Source organism: Acinonyx jubatus, chromosome D3 (assembly GCF_027475565.1).
Source record: "Acinonyx jubatus isolate Ajub_Pintada_27869175 chromosome D3, VMU_Ajub_asm_v1.0, whole genome shotgun sequence".
NCBI classification, from domain to species: domain Eukaryota; kingdom Metazoa; phylum Chordata; class Mammalia; order Carnivora; family Felidae; genus Acinonyx; species Acinonyx jubatus.
In genome coordinates, this window is record NC_069392.1 from 83210421 (window position 1) to 83234135 (window position 23715).

At 38.2% G+C, this 23715-nt stretch overlaps 1 long non-coding RNA gene across 1 annotated transcript; it reads right to left on the reverse strand.

Moving 5' to 3' along the window:
• Window positions 1–16614: 16614 nt before the first annotated feature.
• LOC128312518 (uncharacterized) lies at window positions 16615–23428 on the reverse strand. The gene is made up of 5 exons (XR_008291920.1): window positions 22716–23428; window positions 20745–20908; window positions 18718–18842; window positions 18304–18457; window positions 16615–17553 (listed from the first exon to the last, which is right to left on the reverse strand). It is a non-coding gene; the product is annotated as an uncharacterized LOC128312518 (long non-coding RNA).
• Between the last annotated feature and the right edge of the window lie 287 nt (window positions 23429–23715).

Here is a 23715-nt window from a genome sequence, read left to right on the forward strand (position 1 = left end):
AAGGGGGTCAAGAACCCAGACTGGAAACGCTGCCCACTTTTCTAGTTCCTTCTGACGTTCATGTTAAAATTGACAATGTCTAATCATTCTCTAATTCTCCTAGACACACAGGAGCAGGAGGAGGAGTCCTTGCTGATGAAGCTGACGTATGGAAGGTGCCCCTGAGGGGCGAGCTCCCTCTGCCCCTGTGCCAGGTGGGCAGTCAGCACGGAAATCCCAGAAGACCCCGCTGCTGCTCTGTGCTGGGGCCACAGTGCTTCCTGTTCCTCCTCTCACACACCGCCAGGACAGTTTGCTGTGTTTTACTGTGGCTTTTGTCAAGTCTCCCTTTCTTTTCAACTTTTTTTTAATCTATTTTTTTTTCTTGAACTTTTGCTTGACTTCTGTGAGAGCCTCTCCATCTATCACCCCTCTGCCTTAGAGCCTCCTCGTTATTTTGATCATTTCACCTATCTTTGCCCCATTTGGTATACATTTCACTTCAATTCCTTCATGTTCTCTACTTGCCTCTTCAACTCTCCTCACAGTGCATCCTATAGAGACATTTACTCGTATATAAAAAATATCTTTCCTAGGATCTACATTTGGTTCTTTTCATATCTATCTATTATTTCTTCACATCTGTTCTTTAGTTTAGTTTGGATTCCTTTACTCCATTGATTTCATCTTTTCAGAGCAAATCACATGAGGGCCCTTACTTTCTTACATTCATTTCTTTTTTTTATGGCCTTTGCAGTCACTTCATAAGTGGACAGGGGCTCTTTTGTTTTTGTTCTGTTTTGTTTTTAGTTTTGCTCCCTCTCCGCCTGGGTTTACCAATCCGGCCTTCTCCAAAATCTAAGACACCACCCCCACGCCCCCCACCCCCACCAGCCAGAAACAGTTCAGATGGCAGCACAGGACTCCCATTCAGCAGCAATATTTGGGATGCCACAGACCATCCTGCAGACCACGGTGGCCTGACTCACGTCCTTGCCTGAGGTATTTCTGCTCTCCCTGTTGGCTGTCTCAGGTAATTAGTTTTGTATTAGCCATGGCCTTAGAAGGTGACAAATCTCAGATGTTTCCCAGCTCCTGCCCCAGACACAGTTCAAGAAGTAACCTGGGCCTTCGTCCTAGATCTACGTCCAGTATTTTTAGTAACCAGGGTCCAATAGGACTCTAAGCTCTCTTGAATAAAAACAGAAAAACACTCAAAGCAGCCATCAGAACGCGAGCTTCGACCGAACGTACTCCAGCTCAAAATGCAGCAGAACTGTCCACGCTCCACGCAGCTGTCAGCTTCCATAATGAGAGGCCAGAATGCCTACGGAACTGGGCAGCTGAGAAGGTCAGGCATACCTCATGAGCAAAAGTGCTTACTTTCTTTAATCTAAAAAAAAAAGTTACATCAATGCGAAGAAAAGGGGATTAAAAGACAGTCCACGGCGTAGGCTGAGACAGAGGCCTGGCGTCGTTTCTCTTTAGTGCCAGCTTCCCTCGCCAGACAACGCGGTGCTTAGCAAACAGTCTTTTACTGAAAGCAGGTAACCTGCCGTCTGAATTAGTAACCAGAACGATCCGATGAGGCCGATACGGCTGACGTCCAGAAAACTGGGTATAGATAATGTCACAGGTTGGAAGACCAAGTCTCGACCCTCAGAAAGACGTGGACCTAGACTTTAAACAGTGCAGCAACCCCACATGCGTGCCCCATGTAGAACATCAGCGGTTACCGACGTCTGAAGATGTTTTAACCATGCCTTTTAAAAGGTACTTTGGAACACCTGTTATATAATTTCAATACTTGCTTCGGTATGCATCTCTGGAAACTGCAGACACCTTCGGACTTAATAACACCACGGCATTTTCACACCTAACAAGATGAAGAACTCCTTGGTAGTCCCTAAAATGCTGCCCGTTACATTTCCCCAGTTATTAATATATATATGTATATTTTTTTTACATGATGCATCTCTGTCTCCCTTTCTCTGTCCCACTTTCTCTCATTTCCTTCCTCTCCTCTGTGTGTGTGTGTGTGTGTGTGTGTGTGTGTGTGTGTGTGCGCGCGCGCGCGCGTGTGTCCACCTTCCTGCTCAGCTATTACTAAGTTGTTCTGGTCTTCCAGGTCCTCGCTAAATTTTTGTCCATTGATCTATTTTGGTTTATGAGAAGTGTATTAAAATCTCCTTATTGATGGTGGCTCAATCTTTCTCCTTGTAGCCCTCAGATTATGTCGTGTACAAGGGGCTGCAGTGTTATTTCATGAACACATGTTGATAACCGACTTACCTTGGATGTGAATTGTACTCTGTACTAATATAAGCTGTACGTCTTTGTCTTTTATATGCAGTTTTTTTTAATTTTTTAATGTTTATTTATTTTGAGAAAGAGAGAGATGGCGGCAGCAGGGGAAGGGCAGAGAGAGAAGGAGACACAGAATCCGAAGCAGGCTCCAGGCTCCGAGCTGCCAGCACAGAGCCCAACGTGGGGCTCGAACTCACAAGCCATGAAATCATGATCTGAGCCGAAGTCGGACACTTAACCGACTGAGCCACCCAGGCATCCCTTTTATAGGCATTTGTAACCCAAATTCTATCCTGTCATCAAGACTGTGGTCTATGCTGTCCTTTTTACTTGCATTTGCCTCATATATATTTGTTCATCCTTTTATTTATAACCTCATTGAATCACTCTGTCTGGTTTGTCACTCCTATACGGCACAGAATTGGATTTTGCTCTATCAGACAAATTGAGAAATTCTTAAAATAGATGATTTGTACTCATTCACATTTTCAATATAGTCTATATGGTTGATCTTAGTTCTGTGAGATTATCTTTTATTCACTTGAGGCTACATGGGGCCTGTTATCTTTACTCAGTCTTTTTGATTACTTCCTTAATAATAAGGGCTTTGAATTTTTCTTCTGCCTATTGCTTTCTTAGGTACCATCCTTAGACACATCTTTCTTTTGATGCTGTAATTTGGATTTCTAGTCTGGACATTATCTGGAACCATTGTTTCCTCCCTGGACTCCATCCACCTCACCTTTCCATTTAAGTCACTTATATGTGGTGTTACTCTCTGTGATACTTGATTTGTCATCATTATGACCATCCTAAGGCTTTCCTACTTTCCTCATTCTCCCGCACCTCTTCTGATTTTAATACAGATGTAATCATTACATGTATCTTTTAATTCTAACCCCATTTTAAATCTTAGTTCTACATTTAAATATATTCAATGATCACCGGAATGCTGGATCTCCTAATGCTGGAAGTTTCTAGTTTGTTTTTAACTTTTATTTATTTTTTACATAGAGACAGAGTGTGAGCAGGGGAGGAGCAGAGAGAGAAGGAGACACAGAATCCAAAGCAGGCTCCAGGCTCTGTGCGGTCAGCACAGAACCTGATGTGAAGCTCCAACTCATGGACCGTGAAATCATGACCTAAGCCAAAGTCGGATGCTTAAGCGACCGAGCCACCCAGGCACCCCATGGGGTGCTGTTTTTAAATAGAAATTTATATTTTATTGATACGTTTTAAATACAATGAATTTTTTGAGACTGGTCTGTCAGCACAGAGCCTGACGGAGGCTGAAGTCAGACACTCAACCAACTGAGCCACCCAGGCACCGTTCGTAGTTTCTAATCATGTTGTTATGGTTTTGAATTTGTTTCTTGTAGGTCCCTTCAGAGAGACTCCTTGAAACAACACTCTTTTAAGTTGATAGATGTGTGTTTGTTATATCTTTATATGAGCAATCCTTTAGCTGGATATAATTTATTTTTTTCTCACGTTCTTTCCTTGAGTGTTTTAAAATATCAATCCCTTTTTTCCCCACTCCGGCATAAGAAATTAAAGTATGAAAATTATCTTATTTTCCTTCTCTTGGATATTTTGTCTGGATGCCCAAAGGATACTTTTTTCCCTCCTTCTTTAAAGACCACTATATTTACTAGGACATGTATCAGTGTTATTTATCTTGGTTTAGTTTTCTCAGACACACATTTTTCCCTATCAACATGCAGATTTCAGCATATTGAATTATTTCAGGAAATTTTTCATTAACTCCCAGTCCCATTTTCCAACGTCTGTCCTTATCTGTTGGACTATTATCATGTTTATTTTCGTGTTTTTCCAAATGATTTGTGTGTGATGCCTTGTTTCTCCCTTGGTGCCCATATGAAAGTGGTTAGTGGTCCTAGCTGATTGCAGAATGTTTATGTCTGGAGGGGGGCTGGGCTAGGGCTGAGGTGGAAGGTAAACACTCCCCATGTGGTCTCCCTAGCACCAGCTGGAGGGGCCTCATTACCATCTGGTATTGATGACAGTCCCGGCTCCTTTCTTGGCCTTTTGACAGCACCCTGGTGGGCATGTTGGGCCACCTCTTTACAGCTTCTCAAGGGTGAAAGGCTCCTACTCTGCCTTTCCTAGCATGACTGGGGTAAGGTCACAGTTTTTTAGTGTTCTTTGGCTAAAGTGGTTATTGTCTCAAAGTCGTCTGTCTTGCCATTTTGTTCATTTCCCGGTTCTTTGATTGGAGAAGGTAAGCCCCCCGTCTCACCACAACCTCTGCTGGCTTTTCCAGGTTGCCAGCTCCTTCAGCTCCACATCTAGGATATATTTGGCAAAAAGAAAATCCAAGCAACTCACAACATGTCATTACTCAGGTTCCTGAGTCTGTCTGTCCTGCCTTCTTCTCTTTACATTCCAGAATCATCCTATGTTTGTCTTATATATCATGCCCACTGTTTTTCTTGTACTTGGGGAGAATAAGGAAAAGTACAACCAAAATGTCTTTCCGGGGAAGAATTCTCATATCGATTTTTTTTAACAGTTTTGCTGAATAAAAATAATTTCATTCATTTCATTAGATTATAAACATCATAAACTCATTATATAGTCACCTCAAAGTGGAATGAATCAGCAAAAGAGAACTTGAAGAGTAGATAAGAATCAACAAAAAGTTAACCAAGAAAGAAATGAGGTAGAAGCAAGTGATACCAGGAAGATTCTTTGAACATATTTCATCTAAGCTGGATACCCTTCCCCAAATTTATTTTACATATTCCACGGTGTAGTTTTCTAGTCTTAAATGTAAGACTGAACTGTAGCCAAGAGTGACAAAGGTAGCTGGAACAAAAAATGGAAAAGGTTTTGTTTGGGATGAGAGAGAATTTTGTGAGACATAGTGGAAATGTTGGAATTCACAGGAAAGTATTAGAAGACAAAGCCTCTTCTCCACCACTTTGCCAGCAGTCGACCATTTGGAAAGGCCTCTTGAGTCTCCGAGGGGCAACTTCCTATCTTAAAGTATACGTGATTCCTGATGGCTTAAAAAAACGGAGAAAAACAATTTTGCTAAATTGTTTGTCTCTTTAACTCCTAATCTCCATGATCAAAATAGAATTTAAATTAGAAAAATTTTTAACATTTATTTATTTTTGAGAGACAGCGGGACAGAGCACGAGTGGGGGAGGGGGAGAGAGAGGGGGAGACACAGAATCTGAAGCAGGCTCCAGGCTCTGAGCTGTCAGCACTGAGCTTGACGTCGGGCTCGAACTCAAAAGTGGTGAGACCTGAGCTGAAGTCGGACAGTTAACAGACTGAGCCACCCAGATGCCCCATGAATTTAAATTTTAAAACCATTTTCTTTGTCCTAGTATGCTTCATCTACTAAAATGAATACTGTATTAGTTATTATGAATAAAATCTATCATTGCTGTATTTATTATTATTAGATTATTATCTATACACTTCTTATTACCAAAACTAGTACTATCATATTTCCTTTGATTTTTTATTTACTGAGAAAACTGCTGGTATAGTCAGAATAGAATCACGTTTACTGTAGGATGCATTTGACTTTTACTTACTTTTTGCATTAATGCATGTGTTATTCTTCTTAAAATTAATTTTCCTCTTCTTTCTGTTCTCATAAATACTTTGTTTATTAAGTAAATAGATAGGTATCTTCTCAATACAATATATACCTAGAAACGATTTCATCCTTTCATTTAAATGATAATTAAATGATTTTATTTTCCTAAAAGAATAAGAAGTATCAACTGAAGCATAAAATAAGATACTACTATAATCCATAGAATTTTTTATGCCAAAGAACATGTTATCAAGAATGTAATAGAATTTTTTGTAAAGCAATGGTTATATTTCAAAGAAAAATATCTTAAAAGTCTATCTTGCAACCATGAAATGCTTTCTTTGGAAACATTTTCTTTGAAAAGTTTTCTTTGAAAAGTTTCATAACATCCTGTAAACATAAATTGTATTGTTCTAAGAATTCTGTGAAGATAAAGATTAGTAACAGATGACTACTTCATATTATAGGTGAGAAAATGAAAACATAGAGAAATTGAAAATCTTGAGCCATAGTTTTTAAAGGCAGAAATAGAAAGCCAACTTATTGATCTACTTTTTTTCTAAATGATAAAATCCATTAAAATACGTTTGCAGGGATTTATACAGAATCTCACAGAAATCAGTTTCTCTCCCTCACCTCTCCCCCCACCCTGTCCACACACTAAATCGATCAGGTAAAATGACAGGATGTAATTTTGGCCTAGTCACAAGATTTCAACATTGTTCTAAGACATGGGATTCTAAATTAAAATGTAGCCTACAAAGAAAAAGCCTTGGGTTTCTACGGAAAGAAAATATGCATCGGAATTGTAAGAGTTTTATAAACTCTTCTGATGATTCCTCAAGAGGAAATTTACCCACTGATAATAGCAATTTTGTTTTTAGCTGACTTAATTGCCTTATTGTCCTTAATTATCCTGCCAGGTTCGATACTACCGCTGCTGCCCATGGGCACAGAGACGGGAGAGGGGAGCCGCTGGGATTCTTGAGGCTCAGAGGTGCAGGGCGGAGTCAAGTTACTGACACAAACGCAGCTTGGTGACATTTCAAGGACCATTTTCTTCCTTTGTTTTTACGTTTATTCTTATTCCCCTACCATTCAGCAGCAGTGACACACACACACACACACACACACACACACACACACACACACTGCTTCTGATTTCAAAGTAAATCCCTAAGACTGAAAAATCAATTGCTTGCAAAAACTCTCCATGGAGAAGACAGGATGTTATTGCGCTTTAACAACTCATACTAGTAGCCACCTGTATATGTTCTATTGAGAAATTAGCATAATGCTACTCTGTCTTTGCTACCAGTAATATTGACATATAAGTAAATTGCCACTTCTGTAAATTATCAATTCTGTACGCTAAGAGAAAATGGATAGCTTCAATTAATTAAAGTATTATTACCATCACTATGCATTGGTACTAATGCTAGGAGTAGAAATCTCTGAGGCCTGATATTCCAATAACATAAGATATGATATAAACCACGGTATTTCTTTAATACTGGCAACAATTATTCCTGCTGGTCCATCAGTCGTGTAAGGGGAAATTGCTTTTCTCCACGAAAGCCCACATATTATATAAAAAAATCTTTGCTCTTTCAATACAAAGAAATTTCAAATGCTAATAAGATTTATATTATAAGTGATTTTTCAGCTTCATGAAGGCTATTCTTTTTTTTTAATTTAAAACATTTTACTAATGTTTATTTATTTTTGAGACAGACGGACAGAGCACGAGCAGGAGAGGGGCGGCGAGAAAGGGAGACAAAGAATCCGAAGCAGGCTCCAGGCTCTGAGCTGTCAGCACAGTGCCCGACGCGGGACTCAAACCTACAGCTGTGAGATCATGACCTGAGCAGAAGTCTGACGCTTAACAGACTGAGTCACCCAGGTGCCCCTCGTGAGGGCTAGTCTAATATCTATTTTCTTTCAACTTCTTACATTTTTCTTCTTTTTTTCACAGCTATTTCTGTACTTGTCTTACCACCATCATGAAGACAGCATTCTGAGGACAAGAATCATATACGGCTCATATTTATATTTGCATTTAATTAATAAACGTGTAGTTAAGTACATGCATTGACTGAATGAATGACATTGACACAGTACTTTTCCAGCAGTGTTGTAGACACCATCTCGCGTGACCACCACGGAAATGTAAAATCCATTGATGTATTCTTCTGGCTGTGGATGAAGAGCGTAAGAACCAGAGAGTTAAGCATCCCTCAGCTTGCAAGAAGCCAATCAGTAAAGGACTTGCTCAGACTTCCCAACACCTACACCCATGGTCTGTCCTGTCTTTAATACATCAACGTGTAAGAAATAGCATAAGCCACTTCCTGTCATGAAACAGCAGCTAAATCTGAAGCAAAAGATGCACATCATCACACTTCTTCTGCCAACCAGGAACCCACCCCCTGCAGGGGAGCAGTGGTCGGAGTTGGCCAAGGCAGACAGAGGGAAAGCCTGTATTGTCAAACTAAATAACTCATCCTCTTTTTTATTCACGTCAAGGGGGAGAATTTAACACATATTATCAATAATATCAACAACAGTGAGTTTCAATTTCTGTTTCCACCAGTCCCTGAGTGTGAGCCTGGGGCCCACTGAGTTAACCCGGCTAAGCTTCAGTTTCCTCGTCTACGGAACGTGAATAGTAACACGTTACTCGCGGCTCTCGTAAAGGTGTCCCTCTGTAGTTTCTAGCTCTACCCAGCAACTCGTGTTTGGCTATTTTCTTTCCTGCAGATACCCATCTTCTCATGTCAAGGATGCTGTCTTTAGTGGAGGAATGGAGACTACGTGATAATGTCTCATCGTGCTCTACCATCCAGAGGTGAGAATAGCATGGGGCACGGACACATGGCAATCTTCTAGATGATACCAGAAAACATATGAAAACTATTAATGGCAGTGATGAGAAGAAAAACTCGTGCTTGTCGTGTGAGTGAAAGACTGAATCCACTTGAGAAGAGAGGAATGAGCTGCCTGTGGACACCGTCATCCACTGCATCCAATTTTACTCTCCGCTGGAGAAAGTCATGGCCGTCTTTTTTGTATCATCCACTCCAATATTTGTTACAATATTCACTCTAAGATCTGCTACCTTCTGAGGCTTTCCTTTTGAGTTTCAAAGTTCTAGATTGGATAGAAAATAAGAAACAACAACCATATTTGGCTGTTTCTTTCTTTTTACCCTCCAGCTCTAAAAATCCTTTCTTTTCCAGGCTTTGTGGGTACGTCTGATTTACCAGAAAAGTTTTTCTTTTTCTAACTTTGTTAAGGTATTGGCTCAATATTTAACTTTTCCTTTGGTGTTTGCATCCTCTCAGGGTCATAGATTTCCAGATTAAAATTTTTAATTTTATGTAATATCATGCACATTCAATATTTTTAAATGCTGATTCATCAGTTAAAAAAACATTCTGAGGGGTGCCTGGGTGTCTCAGTCGGTTAAGCGTCCGACTTCAGCTCAGGTCATGATGTAGCAGTTTCTGGGTTTGAGTCCCCCATAGAGCTCTGTGCTGACAGCTCAGAGCCTGGAGCCTGCTTCGGATTCTGGATTCTGTGTCTCCCTCTCCCTCTGACCATCCCCGCTCACACTCTGTGTGTGTGTGTGTGTGTGTGTGTGTGTGTGTGTGTGTGTGTCTCAAAAAAATAAATAAATAAACATTAAAAAAAACCATTCTGAATGCCTGCCATGAGCCAATTCTCTGCTGGATATAGGCAACACAGTGATGAGTATCACTTGTTCCTATCCTATGGTAACTCACAGTTAAGTGGGAGAGGCAGCTATGAATATGTACACTTAGCACAATGAGGTTTCAGACAAGACTAGTTTAAAAATGCAAGTATCTCAGCCTTGAAGGATAGAAATACTTGGGATGGGGAAGAAATACTTGAACTGGGTCTTGAGAAATGAGTAGAAGTACTGACTGAGTAAAGTGAGCTTCAGGCAAAGGAACTGGCTTGTGCCAAGTGAGAGAGATGGAAGCAGCATGGCGAAGTTATCAATGGCTGCTCATGGAAGAGCACCCGGAAACGATAACTAGACACGACTGCAACACTGTAATTTCTCTAGGAGACAATAAGCCGCCATTACAGGATATTAAGCAGAGGATGGTTAGAGTTCACGTGAGGATTTCCTGTATGTGCACGCGCGCGCACACACACACACACACACACACACACACAGCAATGTTTGCAAATAAGCACCAGAAACAGAGGCACAAGAATGTTGATGGCAGCAATATTTGAGAGTACGAAAACAAATGAACTAGAGATACTCACAGCAAGATGAGTTTTACCAATAAAATGTCCTAAAATATTGAAAACAGTTTGCCACAATTTATCAATAAATACCAAAGCAACTTAAACAAACAGTATATAGATGAGGCGCAAATACATATGTGAAGTAACTTTTCAATACTACAAGGGAATAATAAAAATGTGGATGTACTCCTTGACCCGATAATCCCAAACAAGAAGTGGCAGAAATATGAAATAACAAGGCCTTTATTGTGGCATTATTTCCAAGAGCAAATCGTTAGAAAAAAACTAAAATATTAAGGGAAATGGTTGAATAAAATATGAAACAGTAGTACAACTGGATACCTCATAGCCTCACCTTGATGAAAATGCGTGCATACTGATAGCAAGAGATATTTAGACTATATATTTTTTATTTAAGAAAGCTTTTGCAGGGCGTCTGGGTGGCTCAGTCGGATAAGCATCTGACTCTTGATTTTGGCTCAGGTCATGATCTCAGAGCTTCGGGAGGTAGAGCCCCACATCACGCTCTGTGCAGACAGTGCAGAGCCTACATGGGATTCTCTCTCTCCCTCTCTCTGCACCTCTTCTGCTCGCGCGCTCTCTCTCTCCCTCTCAAAATAAACATAACAAAAAGAAAGCCTTTGTTACTTTTCTTCTTCTTTTTCATGTTATTATTATTTAAACCACTTTCTTGAGGTATGATTGACATCCAAAAAGCTGTACACATATAATGTATACAACTCAGTGAGGATAAGTATACAGCCATGAAATCATCACCATCATCAAAACTGTAAACATTCAGTGAGAAAATCCAGAGCAGTGCTTACAATATTTGAAAAAAATAAATATTGAAAGGAGAAACAAAATAAAATCTTTCCCTAAAGGAGGAGACAGGGAGTATAGCAGAGGACAAACTAGAAGTGAGAATTCTCTTGAAACAACCTTGTAGATATAATTTTATTTTTCAAAATATACAAATTTATTTTTTAGGAAATTAAATGAAATGAAAAGTGAATCACTAAAAGTTGAAAAGAAACTAAAATCAATCAAACTAACTGCATATGAAGTTGATAATTCAGCAACCTAGAGAAAAATATAATTTCAAAGGAATTTAACAGTATTTTGATTGCAGACCCTTAGAGGAATATTGTCTAAAACTAATAGAACCTCAAAGAATCTTAAACTGAACTTAGAAGCCTAATTGTTAGTTATAGTATTGCTGTTTTTTTTAATGACTGTTCCAAAATTGGTTTTGGAGGAAGAAGCTAGCTAGTGGTGATTGTCATTCTAGGATTCACAAGATTGACATACATTTCACGTTTTATTGTGAACATCTTGTATTTTGTTTCACAAAGTTCCTATCCTGTGTGAAACTTAAAAAAAATATTTTAATATTTAACTTTTTCCTCTAAATTAATGAATAAAATTGACCTTCAGAAGGGTAAAATACTTTTATTATATGATTTTAAATACCGAAATTCATTACACTAACTGCATTACCATGAGTAGCTTCGGTAAAGTTATGAGGCCCTCAGGAATCCTTCCTAAAAATCTGCTGTTTAATGATCCACTCTCTTTGTGAAACCACTTGTTATGCCAAGGGACTAGACCAAAAAAAGTGAAGAGCAGCCTAGAAAGGAAAACTTCATTTCTAATCCCATTAGAAATGTTCGTTCTACAAACATATCCAACCCACAAGAGATTACAAACTTGCTGTGCTGTAGTGAAGTACATAATTTAAGAAATCCTACATATGAACAGAATATAAAATACATGTGTTAAAATATATTTACAAGTGTAAGAGAAATCCCATCACCATTTTAGCATATTAGATTGAGAGACTTCCTCCCTTATATAGCACCACGTTACAGAAATGTGTTGTAGAGAGAATATTATTGTGGTCGGTACTTGTACCTTGTGTCTGTGATACTTCCGAGGTATATAAATGATTTCTTTTGATCTTCACTCCATTCCTATGAATCTTGTTTATCCTAAATATTTCACAAACGAGGAAACTTAGACGAGAGATTTTCTGCCATCACATAGCAGAACAGAAGGTACAAGCAAATGACTTGTTCCTAGGCCTTTGTATTTCAGGGGTCACCACGGCTGTTCTTACTTAGAAATGTTTAGGCAATTACTCGTACTGTTCACTCCATTCAGATTATAGTTGACTTTTGTTGGTATCTTAAATGATCTGCCTTATCTCACTTTTCATTAGCACTGACTTCTCCTCTGTAGCATTAAAAGTATTGACTACTGATATACCTACTGTAATCTTAATATCATATTGAATGCAAAGGTAACCCAAAAGTCTATTTTAAAATTTAAAATATGGGATTTTAAAACTATGTAAAGTGTTGCTGTCCCTCAAAATCTCAAAAAAAAAATAATTGAAAATGTATAAATAAAATATAAATTTCTATTGAAAAACAGCACCCCATGGGGTGCCTGGGTGGCTCAGTCGGTTAAACGTCCGACTTCGGCTCAGGTCATGATTTCGCTGTCCATGAGTTTGAGCCCCGCATCAGGTTCTGTGCTGACAGCTCGGAGCCTGCTTCATATTCTGTGTCTCCCTCTATCTGCCCCTCCCCTGCTCATCCTCTGTCTCTCTCTTGCTCTCGAAAATAAATAAAACATTAAAAAATTATGTAAAAACAGCACCCACAACTTCTTAAACACTGTGCTGGAAAATATCCGATTAAAGACATGACATACCGTACTTTGGGAAGACGACACATTCACAGAACACACACAGTGCCTCGGGAAGAGGAAGTTTCTCACATCCACGTTAGGTGTTCAGATTCTGCAAACAAGTTCCTGAGCTAATGACAGACTGTAGCATTTGGCTTAGAAATGCTTTAGAAACACATGTCCATATTTTGACAAGCATTTACATACACTTAGTAAATAATTGAAGAGGAAGAGCTAATCGAAGGTCCAGAAGAACACGGTGATTAGCATGCAAAGATGTTCTTGTTGAAAGTGTTGCTCTTAAAATTCTCGTGGCTTGCTCATGTCTATCAGCCAGCCTAGGACAGGAGAAAAGAAACCCACGGCTCTCCACTATTGTCTTCTTATATATCCTTTGTAGAATCCAACAGTTATGCAGTAAAATGGATTCGCAAGGTGTAGCAAATTTTCCATCCTGGGACTACCACAAATCCTATTAAATGCAAACAGCGGTATAGCTCTCAAAACCTTTCACTAAACTCCAGGCAACCACTTGATCAACATCATTTCTGCAGATTTCCCCAATGCATTCTTCTGAACAACGCAAGGAAATCTTGTCACGTACTCCACTTCTTGTTTTTCTTCAGTGCTGTCAGCTTTAACTTCTCATTTGACTTCCTTGAGTTGATCAGCTCAATTTAATTCCACTCGCCAAACATTACTGAGTCGCTGCTATGCACCAGGTGTGCTTCGAGGTTTCAGTGATATGCCTGTGACAAAGGCAAGTATCTGTATCTGAAGATGAAGACGTGTGAAAACAAACACGCCCCAGCCCTTCCCCTTTTCCCTTAGTCCACTGCTTCCCTCTCCTGCTCAACCTTCCTCTCATGGATGGGCACAGAACAGGCTTCTACTGCGAAACATGCAGGCTCTTGTCTCTGCCTACCTGCCAGATCTTCTTCTAGTCCCTAAGTAGCTTCCTTTATTTCTCCGCTGGGACGTAGGTGGGTTAGCATCCCCTCTCTAAGGGTTGATTGCAAGAAGCTCTTGGGACTGTGTTTATTTACAAAGGGAAACAGAGAGGGAGCGAGGGAGCTCAGAAATGAAGCAAGCATTATTTAACTTATTCCACTGGCAAGTGAATAAAAGGACAGTGACGTGGGGTTTCTGGTAGCCACTGGCTCTGCTGGAATGAGTCACGGTTCAAGTATCTCACACCTACAAGATGCTCCATAAACACGGAACCGACGTAAGAATCACAGGGAGTGTTGGGGAAGCTGGGCCACGAAGACCAGCTGCTGTCACAGAAGCAGTGTGCTGGAGGCCACATCTTGCCTCAGCGTCGTTTTCCTCCAGCTGAGCAGCCCCAGCAGTCCTGCGGGCTTTCCTCCAGCAGGAATCTGCTGAGACAAGCATGGCCATCCTGTGGTCCCATGCCTCCACGTCTACTCCCAGCTCACAGAAACACAAACTGGTCCGACCCTGCCTCCTAGGAAGCAGCGACTGTCTAGGCAGCATGACCCACGGGCTACAGAGAGGATTACATTTCTTAAAAACCCCAAACATCCGATCACCGATCTGAATAAACCAATGATAAAAGTCAGTCTGAGGAATATGGATATACCACACACAGTCTGTTTCTGATATAGTGTTAAGAATTAATATTCTGGGGGTGTTATGCTGAGCTCATTTTTGAGGTCCCTGTATGTTAGATATACTCTCAAGGAGTTATTGGTTACGTAGTATGGTATTAAGAATCTGCTGTAAAATAAACATAGGAGCTCTCGATGAAGCTCGAATGGCAGAAGAGGGAAGATGGTTGAGGGTGGGAGGTGGGTGAAGGACACAGGAGGTCTGAAAATTCTAGTCTCTTGATTTTTGTGATACTTAAAGTTAAAAATATATGCTCTGATAACAATGTTACACGCACTATATTGGGAACAAATCTACAGTTGAGGTGTATGCCAAGTGCTATTAGATCATGGAGGAAGGAATAAGGAATTCTTTTAGGTATTCCAAAGAAAGCTTTCCAGGAGGGTGGGGTTTTTGCATTGGGGTGGGGGTGGGGGGCTGCTTGTTTTCTAGACTTGCTTCAGTACTGTCATTCTGGGAATTATTATTCACCAGACTCTTATCCCGTATCAATCTAGATCGCGATTTTCTCCCTCAAATTCTTACCTTGTTGTGCTGGATTTACTGCATTGGCTGGGACCGCAGGACAGTTTTGAATAACTTAGTTTGGTGGGCATCCTTATCATGTTTCTAACTTCAATAGGGATTTTTCTGCTTCACCATTTAAATTTTCTATTATTATTTTTTTCAAACCTGAAGGGGACATTGAATTTTACCAAATGATAATTAGGAATCTATCAAAGTATATACTTACTAAACTCTAAATGCTGCAAATCATTTTAAAAATAATATTGCCCATCGCTTCTCGGCCTTTTGGCTAAGATCAAGTGTAAAAATAATATTGCCTAAAGTAAAGCATTCCAAAATTAGTGGAATAATAGCCATAGCCCATATCCATATTATACTATCAAAACAACTGAGTTTAATTTACTAATATTTTACAGCTACTTTAGTATATTAAATTGATTGATATGTGCTATTTTGTTTTGTTTCTGTGAGTGATTGGGATATTTGTGTCAAGTATATCCAGTATTGATAATCTAGTCTACCAGAAAGAAAGATATTATCCAAATTCTGGTCTAGAAAAATTTAAAGAACATAGAAACAGCATATCTCTTCTTTGTGATTTTAGTAGAAATCACCTACACAATTATCTGCTTGGTTGGCTTATAGTTTCTGTTTGCTTTACCTTACACTATCTTATGTATTTGTTCTCTATCTTGCTATTTACTGCTAGCACCCAGAAAGCAAGCACTTTCTTAATGTGGTATCCCTCCAAAGCACCACGTAAATATACGAATAAATACATGCATTCGGTGGGCACTAAATAAGCCATGCCGTAAGAAGTGTGGGGTTTTGTTACCCACAGAGGCAACTGATACATACCCATGTATATGTTGCCTATGTATGTAATGTATTTATTATAGACATTTTTAAGAGACAGAATGTAGGCAGTGAGATTTTAGAACTCTCACACAATCTGACGTTCTGGAAAATCCCTTTGACAATTTTATATATGCCCTTCCAATTACATACGCTTTAGCAAATTTACAGATCATGCCGGCACCTGTTAAAAAGTGCACAGGGGTGGAGTGGGCTGAATGGTGCCCTTGAAAGGCATCAAGTCCTAATCCCTGGAACCTCAGCAATGTCAAAATAGAGGGTAAAGATTTTGCTTATACGGTTAGTTAAGGATCTTGAGGAGCTTTTCCCGGATTAGACGGATTGGTCCCAAATACTTTCACATATGTCCTTATAAGAGCAAGACACAGGGACTAGAGGGGCAGGCAAAATGAAGACAGAGGCAGAGGTTGGAGAGGTGGGGCCATAAGCAAAGGAACACCAATGGCTACCAGCAGCTGAAAGAGGCAAAGGACAGATTTCCCCTGGAGTCTCCTCTGGAGCTTCCCGAAGGAAAGGCCACTGCCCAACACCTAGATTTCACACTTCAGTCCTCCACAACTGTGGGAAACACGTTTCTGTTGTTTTAAGCGACCAAGGTCTTGGTAATTTGTTACAGGACGTGCAAGGAACTACTACGGGAACAGCGTATTGCCTTAAGCATGCCTCAAGAGTATGGGTACCTGTTAGCTGTATGGGATTTCTTCATGCGTTTCTACCCTATCCAACCAACATCTATTTCATTAGACATTTAAGCTATTACTGATTTCTCTGTTATTAAAAAAGGCTTAAATGAATACACTACACCTTTTGTATAGTTGGTGGTTAACACAGGTTACGTTAGAAAACAGGGGCCGGGGGCGGGGGGGGTGGGTGGCTCAGTCTATTAAGCATCAGACTCTTGATTTCAGCCGATTTCTTGATCTCAGGGTCGTGAGTTGTTCATGCTCCATGTTGGGCTCCACACTAGGTGTGAAGCCTACATACAAAAAAAGAAAAAGAAAAAGAAACGAAAAACAGGGACTTTAAACAAGCCACTGCCTGACCCACACCTGCAGATATTTTGACCTAATTGCTCTGGTCTGGAGCTAAGTCAAAAGTCAAAATTTTTTCAACAAATTATATGACTTTATGAAACATAAATTTTCATGAGAAAATATAGGATTTGACTACTGAATTAACCACATGCTGGCAAATTTATGCAAAGAAATTTCTCAAAATGCCTCATGCACCTCAAGAGCTCTTCACCTTATAGAAAATGTCACCAAAAAATACAAGTTCCATATAGCTCTTAAATGATTGTGACCCCACTGGTGTTTTCAATTTTTGTGTTTCCTATCATTTTATACATGTGCAAACACAGTAATGGGAATGTCTGAGTTACATGGGCACTCGTGCAGCTGTAGAAAATATAAATGTATGGAAGAAATACTTAACAACTTCATAATTCCGGTGTTTCTTCAGTACCAGGGGCACAATTAAAATAAGACCCTTGAAGCCTTCCGCTTCTCACACCAGTTCTAGATTTGCAGGACTCACTCGCCCGTCCGTCTCGGCTGGGGAGCGCTTACTGCAGGATGCGTAGCCGAACAACTGCCAAAAGGGGTATGATCAAATGTTGCACCTTGTCAAGGGAAGCACCCAGATGCCAACTCACTGAAGGCAGCTCTTCCACTGGCTGCGTCTGGTCTCGGGGCAGGCTTCCCCGGCAGGTGGTCTTATGTCACCTGCATGGACCATACTGACTTTTGATTTTCACAAAATCAAATTCACAAAATTTTCACAAAATCACAAAATCAAAACTTTCACATTATACTAAGAGAGTGGCTTTATAGCAGAACTTGAATTCCTATGCAATTCTCTTTCAAAGAAGCATGAATCTGTTAAATGGTTTTGCATTTATTCCATAAATATGAAGTTGAAATAAATGAGTGGCTGGAGCTATTATGGCCTTGTTAGACAAACAATGGAACAAGGAATTATTTGACCATTATATAGCAGATTAGGAACACATCTGAGACAAGTTGTCAGACCTTTTATAAATACCAAGAATAATTATATTCATATTCCATATATCCTTTGCCTTGTGAAAATACTGCATAAAACGTTAATTGTTATTAATTATAATAATGTAAAATTGAGTTTGGGAAGGTGCAATTAGAGATTGTGCATTTTTACCTAAATCTTTGTATATCTACAGATACCCAACTATAGAATAAAATCATTAAAAAGCAAAACCTTGCACTTACAGAGAGTGGATTTTTTTGGTCATACATAGTAGGCTTATATTTTTATGTATGATTTTTCTACATGCAAATTCAACACATAATCATTATGGGAAAATTTGCCAAAAAAAAAAAAAAAAAAAAAAAAAGAAACCCACCTTTGATTACTAAATATTTCCCAAAAGGAGCCTAATTTACAGATCACAACCTGATCATGAACTACACCCACTGAATCCTGCCTCTGTCAGGGCAGAGCTATCTCTCCAGGTCCCCCACATGCTTCAAATTGTCCCGAGTGCCATCCTCTGTCCTGGAGGCTTGTACATGTCCTGGACTTGGGGCTGGGAGGCTGCCTGCATGGGCTCGGCTCCACAAATGCCTGTGCATTATTTCAGGACACAGACACACATCATTTCACACCAAACAAATGATGCTTGCATGGAACAAGTATCTTTGGGGAACAAACCAGACACACAACTCATTACTCGACTTCCCACACTCCTGGTGTGAGGAAGGACAGCGCTGCTTCTGCCAGAGTCTCATGGTTTCTGCACTTCAGCTCCCCTTCCTGCCCACCAATGGTGTTGTCTTATTTGGTCTCTCAGTGTTGTGCACGTACACCTCAGTCCTCTCTCTTACCCTGAGATCTGCAACCTGCCGACTTGGTAATTCAGTTTGTAGTCATTGTTTTTCTGACTTTGCAGGGAACGACTTACAGCTGAAGAATTCCACCCACAAAGACACAGGGAGAAATTTCAGGAGGGCTGGAAAGAAAAGCACATCTGTTCGTACTTAAAAATGTTTTCTTTCCAAAAGTATAAGGATGCCTTGTAACTTATGTGAAAAGTTCCTCATACATGTATGTAAGATTTTAGTTTAATGTTAGAAAGAATTGGAAGCATAAAATAAGAACTACAGAATGTTCCTTTCATACTTGACAAAAGAATTTCCTGATTCCTAGTAAGAAGTTGGCATCAGATCGGATTATATGTGTGGTGTTAAAATATGAATGCATATTCACATGGTGAAACTATAAATAAATGAGTGTAATTAGTAAAGACAGGAAGAAAAGGGAACTATGTTTACGGACTGGGCAACTTTAGGATAATCACAGGCATCCAGGAAAAACCTGACAGCTACACCTGACCAGCCCTAAAGATCAATGGAGAAGTGAGAAGAGTCACAGCCAGAATACCTTTAAAACATCCTCTTATGTACAGATAGTCTCACAAAGCATCTATGTTTTGTACATGAATGCATTTTATAAAAACATTCATATTCATACAGAAAAATACATATTTGAAGTTTGAATAAATCTATATCTCTTTTTTAATGTTCCTATCTCTTAGCTTGGGTCCCACTAAAAGCAGAGCCCAAGACAAGGACTTGGGTGAAGATTGGATAAATGTAATATATTTGAGAAAAGGAAGCACACAATTAAGGTTATACCTGATGTACAATCATAGAAGGCAATTAGTGAATAGAGTCCAGCAAGAAAGAAGGATAAAAACTTGTCTACAAATAAAAATAGTTAATGGTAAGATTAAGAAATTTTTGGCAGGAATGTGCCCAAAGTTACTTAATGTTTTACTGATTCTGTGGTATGTTGGAATATGATGCTTTAATGTAAAACATTAAACAAAATACTAATATAAAGTCTTCAAATCTCTTAGGCTGCCGGTTCTGCAATTCTCTAGCTATGTGGCTTTTGACATTGATTCAAATTTCTCTGAAATATTAGGGAATTTTATTAGCTGATCTGTATGTTTCTTTGTGGAACTATGTTTTATGGTTTTACATAGGTAAACTGGATTTGAGTACTTTAAGGAATACGTCAGTAAGTAACATTGGTCATGTAAAATGTTCTTTCCATAACCATGAAAAAGTATTTTAGAAAGACAAAGAGAATGTACATCTACCTCTAAAAACCTGATAATCTCATTTTAAGTGGTATATAGAGCAAAGCTCTACATTAATTTCATTGTGTGTGCTCAAAGTATTCTCAAAACGTTTGGTGCTTTTCAAGTACCACCCTAAAATACTTACGGATCCTTTCCTCATTTCTGATATATAGTCTGTTTTTGTAGTCGCAGGTTTTCAATTGTTGCTTATATCTCAGTTTTCACTTAAATCAATATTAAATCTTTCTATTAAGCATTGGTATTTAGTAATAACACTATTCCTTATCTTATTTTTGTGCAAATTCCAAAAGTGCATGTTTTTTTTTTTTATCCTTTTCCAAAATCCACAGTCGAAAGTCAAAAAAGAGGATTAATGGACAGCTTTGAAAATGATGAAGGTAAAACTTTTAGCCCATGGAGAAGTGTAATTGTGTAACTTTTGTATGTATGAGGAGATAAACATGTGCCTTTTTGTATACTGTGTTAAGTATATTTTAAACTTCCAAGGAATTAAAATTGTTTTCTTTATTCACAGTAAAAGGATATGAAAGATACATTTAAAGTTACCACACAAGTTAATACTTTTGGTTCTATATCTTAGATATTCAACACAAATTAGGAATCTTCCTCTTTAGTGGGAAGCTGTCCACTTGGTATTTTCTACTTGAGGTTCTAATAAAGAACAGGAGGTGAAAGCAGAAGGAAAATAAAAATGAAGCAGAAATCAACCAGGATCACCATCATGCAATGGTGGAGTCTTCATACCTGGGTAAATAATCCGAAGGAAAACAACCCCTAAGACATTGGAAAACCACCAGATGGTTGGTTACTATGTGCAACTCAATTAGGACAACAGGGAGATCGTCTCAATTAGCGTGAAGTTGAAGTAGCATTGCTAACTCTTCAAATGTATCATAACCCGTGTCTGACTTTAAAGAGAAAAACAACAGATAAGGAGGGAAACTGAAATACTTGTCACCATAAGGCATAATAATGCATGGCAGATCATCTCAAACATATTTTGCAATATTATATAATGATATTTTTGTAAATATCACAATTAAATAAGTGTAATAACTAAATACACACATTCTACTTAAATATTAATTTTACTACTTTGTATACATAAACAAGTAATCTAGGATTTGATCTGTCTTGAATTATTAAAAAGCAAGTTAATTATATGCTAACTTTAGAACAGAAGCACATTCCTATGAATCAACACTGGATACATTACATGCAGCTAAGGAAATAACAGCATTAGATGATGGCATGGTAATAGAAACTAACACACTTATGAGAGACTTTACTACACAGCAACAAATAATTTTAGCTAAGAAACAAGTAAAACAGAACCTACAAATGATAAAACCCTTCTATCTCATTCTGTAAGATTTACCAAATTCTGGCACACAACCAGACAATAAGGGCACACACACAAAAAACACACAAAGTGCCCTCGATAAATTTCATTTATGAATACAGATGCAAAAATCCTAAATATAATAGTAACACATCAAATCTAGCAGCATATTAAAAGAAAAATACACCAAGAAGTTAAACAAAAATGCAAAGATGTTTAGAAGTTTAAAAAAATATATTATTGTAATTTACCATATGAACTAATTTTAGGAAATAAGCATGTGATATTCTCCCTAAATGACAAGAAAGCACTTGGTGAAATTGAACAAACATTCCCAACTCCAAAAACGAAAACAAAAACTCCGGTGTTCCCTTAATTTGATAATGGTTATACAGCAACCCAAGAACAAACAATATAACTACTAAAGAAAACTAGAAGAATTTCATTAAGTCCAGGAAAAAATTAAGGATGGACATTATTATCATTATTTCGCATTTCCCTAGAATTCCAGCAAATGCGATAAGAATACAAAACTAAATAAAATTTAAATTATTGGAAAAATAATCCAAACTAGCATTACTAGTAAATAATTTAATTGTCCACCTAAAAATCCAAAAGGATTAGCTTAGCTATAATAACAATTAAGAGCACTCAGTAACATGACTAAATATAAAGTCAATAGGCAAAAATCAATAAACATCCTATAAAATACCAATATTTAATTAAAAACCAGTGAAAGGAAAGCTCAATTTACAATAGTAGATAAACTATGTCATACATAGGAACAAACAGAAGTGTGTAAAAACTTGATGAGGAAAATTATAAAACTTCATTAGAAAATTTAAAAGCCTGAATCCAAGGAAAGACATATTTTGTTTGCGGATTTGAAGACTCAACTTTTTCAACTAGTTGTGTATTTCAGTCTCCTGAATTTACTTATTCAATGAAAATCTCCATAGTATTTTTAAATGAGAACTTGACAAGATGATCCCAATTTTCACTTGAAAAAAATAAATGGGAACTGTCGATTTTATTTTGTAAGAACTATGAGGAACAATTTGTCCTAATATTTGTTAAAACAGACTCAAAAGTTACTGAAAGAAGTTAAAGTATGATACCAGCATAAGAATAGATAAATATATCAAGGTAACAGAATTGAAAGTACAAAAGAAGACACAAGGATATATGGAATTTCATTGTAGACAAAGGTGTTATTTCAAATAAATAAACTTGAATATGAGATTAGGAGACACACACACATACACACCATTTCAATCTTCAATTCACACCGTTTGCAAAGTGAATTCTAGGCAGGATAATAAGGTCTAAAAAACTATGAGAAAACAAAGAACAATACTGATCTAACCTCTTACCTTACAAAAGATTAATGGCAAAAGCCGTAAGCAGAAGATTGACAAATCTGAAGACATAATAATATGAAGCTGCCATGGTGCAAAAGACATTACAAAGTGAGAAGAGAAAAATGCAGAGAAACATGCACAACAAAGGCTGATACTCATAGAAGAATCATCTTCAAAACCAACGAGAAAAAAGATAAACCTTGCAACAGAAGATTCATAACAGGAACAAGTCAGAAAAACAAAAGGAAAAATCATCATGAGTAATCAGACGAGTGCGGATTGAGGCCACGAGATACTACATCCTGTCCATCAGGTAAATGTAAGTGATGAATTACTGGGTTCTATTCCTGAAACCAATACTACACAGTATGTTAACTAATGTGAATTTAAATAAATTTGTTAAAAAAATACAGTAATTTGAGGAAAAAAGTGTAAAGGCTGATTACAACTGGTGTTGGTAACAGTGTGGGAATTTTCACCTCCGATTTTTAAGAGTTCTAGATGGGCAATTTGACAAAATATGTCAATAAAAACATGTATTACTTTTTATTCACTACATCCACTTTTGAAAATCTTGTCTGTAAGACCATTCACTTTACAAGGTGTGTAAAACCAAGAATTTCCAAAGCCATATCTATAAATAGAATCTTTAAATAATATGGTGTGAGCCATACTATAAACCTGAGAAAGAAGTAAAACTCATTGTCTATATAAAAGGATCTGGAAAATATAATGTTACTCAAAATGTATGTTCTACTTAGAGAAAACAAGGATAGTTACAGAAAATGTTAAAATATAAGCTATTCACTCCATCACTGCCTAGTGGATGCTATCTGCCCTGCTGTGCTTTCTCTCATACCTATAGAACGCAGACAAAACTCATTAAAGAGGAAATTAATTTGAGGGACACTCATTCTCTGCACAAATCTTAAATCTACCTGTTTGTTATGTGCTTTGTACCAGGAGCCAGGACAAGAAAGGAGAGAGAAAACAAAAATGAGTAAGATACACT